This window comes from Phalaenopsis equestris, unplaced genomic scaffold (genome assembly GCF_001263595.1).
Source record: "Phalaenopsis equestris unplaced genomic scaffold, ASM126359v1 Scaffold201541, whole genome shotgun sequence".
NCBI classification, from domain to species: domain Eukaryota; kingdom Viridiplantae; phylum Streptophyta; class Magnoliopsida; order Asparagales; family Orchidaceae; genus Phalaenopsis; species Phalaenopsis equestris.
In genome coordinates, this window is record NW_018221298.1 from 389,870 (window position 1) to 393,820 (window position 3,951).

The window sequence follows — 3,951 nt, forward strand, 5'->3', positions numbered from 1 at the left end:
TACAGGAGTCTCCCAAAAGTATCAAGGGACCAAAGCCTAGAAGTTCTGGGTTTAGGGTAATGAGTGATTGTGACTGCAAAAAAGTGCCTTAGCCCTAGTCCAACAACCAGGGTCAACCCTAAGGTCCAACAGTCCTAAGGGTGAATCATCTTGAGTTTCCCCCATAGGGACCCCACCTGCTAAGTGCTAGAGGTTATGACTAATATGTGGAACTTCAAGTTGAGTAGAGAAGATTTTGAAATTTCTAATGGTGAGGGCTCCTTGTCTAGTTTTCTAAGAGCAGTCAATAGTAAAGTCCTATGGCTAGACCTTAGGCTACTAAAGAGGAAAAACTGAACCTCAACAAAAAGTTAGGTCAACAAATGGATCCCCAATAGGTGTGGTGTGCAGGGTAAGCACACCGCGGGTATTGGCGTTGACCGATGAGATCAACAAAAACCTATACAAACTCCTAAGTCAACAGACCCGAAAGTATGTGTAGAGTTGTATGTGTTTTTTTTATTTTCGTTTTATTTCCGCCCGAGATACTGGCAGGTGCATATTTGATCAAGTTAAGAAGAATGGGCTCTCGCTCGGGATTTTGGTTGAGTTATGAAATTTTAGAGATTTCTAGAGGATGCGAATCAATAGGTAAGTGCGAAATTTAGGTATCAATCTCAAAAGATGACATTTTTTAGGTGGGAATTGAAATTTAAGTATCAATTCCAAAAAGAAAGGAAGAGTCAAAATTTAGGTATCGAACTTAAAAGATAAGAATTAAAATTTAGGTACTGATCCAAAAATGAGTTTGAAATTTAGGTATCATTCTCAGGGAGAGAGTCAAAATTTAGGTATTGACCTCAAAAGATGAGAATCAGAATTTAGGTACTGATTCATAAATGAGATTTGAAATTTAGGTATCAATCTCAGGGAGAGTCAAAATTTAGTTAACGACCTCGAAAGATGAGAATCAGAATTTCGGTACTGATTCAAAAATGAGATTTGAAATTTAGATATCAATCTCAGGGAGAGAGTCAAAATTTAGGTATCGACCTCAAAAGATGAGAATCAATTTTTGGAACTGACTCAAAAATGTGAGAATTGAAATTTAGGTATCAATTTCGAGAAGAGGGTCAAAATTTAGGTATCGACCTCGAAAGATGAGAATCATAATTTAGGTACTAATTCAAAAAAATGTGAGAATTGAAATTTAGGTATCAATCTCAGGGAGAGAGTCAAAATTTAGGTATCAACCTCAAAAGATGAGAATAAGAATTTAGGTACTAACTCAAAAATGAGATTTGAAATTTAGGTATCAATCTCAGGGAGAGAGTCGAAATTTAGGTATCGATCTCAAAAGATGAGAATTAAAATTTAGGTACTGATTCAAAAATGTGATAATTGAAATTTAGATCAATCCCGGGATGTGAGAATTGAAATGTAGGTATTGATTCGAAGATGTGAGAATTGATATGGGATCAGAATTTAGGTACTGAATCAAAAATGAGATTATTGAAATTTACAAAGAGCTTGTGGTGTTGAATTTATAGAAGTGTATCATGTGAAATGGTTGATTTTGTTGAAGGAAATTTGTAGAGCTTTGTGGGGTTTTGTACAAAATATAAAATTCCGTGAGGATGTGAAGAGAGTTAATGCAGATAAAGATGGTTGTGTTGCGCGCACAAAGAGTAAGGAACTCTGAAAATGAGAGAATCCATTCAACAGATTTTTATCACATTTAATTTTTCAAAATATGTCTTTAAAGTTTTAATTTTAATTGGTTGATTTTTTTTAAACAAATTTTTTTTGTTGTTTATTCATTGCTGATTATTTTTATTTAAATTTTATTTATTGTTAAAGATTTTTTGTTTCGTTCTTTGTTCATTGAAATTCTGAACCAACGCGTGGTTCGTGGCTTTCATCCATCGCACAAAAAGGCAACTGACAAAAGGTACATTCCTGAGAAAACTTTTCATTAATCTGCTTCAATAAATTGATGTCACGGATTGAACATAGGCTAATGCCTCAAAAGGTACAATATATAATCCATGTCATCCATGTCGAAATACATTCACATTCAGAACATCTCATGCTATGAATACATTGTAGGCTGAATATATCAGATACATATCATGTTGCTAAAAAGAAAAGTGAACCCTCTGACCATTTGTACTAGGTATGTTCATGTTATGCAAATGATTACCTGATCAAGTAGACCTTCTAATTCATGCTCCAGGATAAGAGTTCCCTTCACATGTACTTAGAGGTACAACCCTCTCATAGTTCGTACGGTAGTAGCTCCTCCAGTTTCGAGTCCAACTGGAATCCTTACGGCATTTTGCTGCCATCCATCCTGCGGAAAGTCACTGACACCCTACGGTGTCGTACCCTTGGAATGCAATGTTTGGCAACGTCTGCACCGTTGCCTTTAAGAACGAGTACTGAACCAACTGGTAGAGGAATCTCCATAGAATCTATGAACTCATCAGGGCCGACGACATCGATTTCATTGCCAAATAAAATATTGCTTTTACTCATAAATGAGACCATTCAGAAGGGTCTCACAAAATCATGATGATCAATGTGTGGAGGAATGCAATCACCCTCTTCATAGATATTGATAATACAACTATTGGGAATGCAAGTAGTAGGTACAATATTCCATTTGACAATTCTTTTGATAATCCACTTTATCATTGGCGGTAGCGGATCAACTTGATCGTGTCTGAGGATCCCAGGCGGATTCTCTTGTCTGTCATTTGTGAAGTTGTAACAACAGCCTCACTGGATGATGATTCTTCCTTTTCCTCTCATCCACTTCTTTGGCTCAGAATATGTTCTTTCCATGAGAAGGCCCGCTCCAGGCTTATACAGCTCCAGGCCTTCTCATGGAAAGAGCATATTCTGATATCAATGAAGTCAAGGAGCGATAGGGCTTTTCCTCTCATCCACCTCTATCTCTTAAATCAAAGATACAGTCCAGAATGCTTCTTTCATCACTTTCAGAGAAAATCTTAGTTTACATCTCCAGGCCTTCCAGTATGTTGATGAACTTTCCCTGAACTTCTTCATAAAACTTGAATTCTCTTTTATTTACTTTACTTATCTTTTAGTCTTATACTTTACTTATCTTGTAGTACTCTATCATACCAAGGGTTGACAACTGTCGCGGGTGTTCCTTCCTTCGAGCATTGGCAGGAACACAAATTGGCGCTGGTTGATCTGGAACATGAGACTCTTGGCTTGAAAAATGTTAGTTTGTAATAACACAAATTTCATATGTAAATATGATTTTTGTGTTGTTTGTGAAAATTTGGTGTTAGTTTGATGCTTAATAATGCTTAGAAAGGTTTATTTGAGTCAAATAAAGGTTGACGTAAAGCAGTACATAGCAGATTTCCAAAGAAATTAAGATCTGACAAAAATACACTCTGGAGCATGGTGCGCCAAAGGTCCGAGCATGCTAGATTGCCTAAAAAACCAAGAAATTGAATAGAAAACCTCCATTTTTGACACTTGGTCATCTTCCACCTCCAACCTTTAGTCTAGGGCATCACATTGCGGGCTAAGTTGAAGGATTTTGAGGCCAAAAATCATAGATTTCATCTTCTCTTAGTAAGAGTTTCACTTTAACTTAGAAATTTTTTATTTTCATCATGGATTTGAGAGATCTAAAAAATGGGATTTTTGATGAAAATGCTTGAAGAATACTCATGGTGAAAAGTTTCTTACCAAATAATCTTGCTTAGGGAGTTAGATTAAAGATTTAGTAATTTATTTGGAATTTATTTGGATTTTTGTTGAAAATCTCATGGCTCCCCGCACAAAAAGAGGAAGAATGTCAGGCGAATTTGTGCCAGTTTTTATTTTCATGCATTTACTATTTTGTTTCACCAATTAAAATTTTGTACTAAAATATTTTTAAAATCATTTAAAAATTTAAGTTTGGGGGGAAAGAAAAATTTTTTTTGA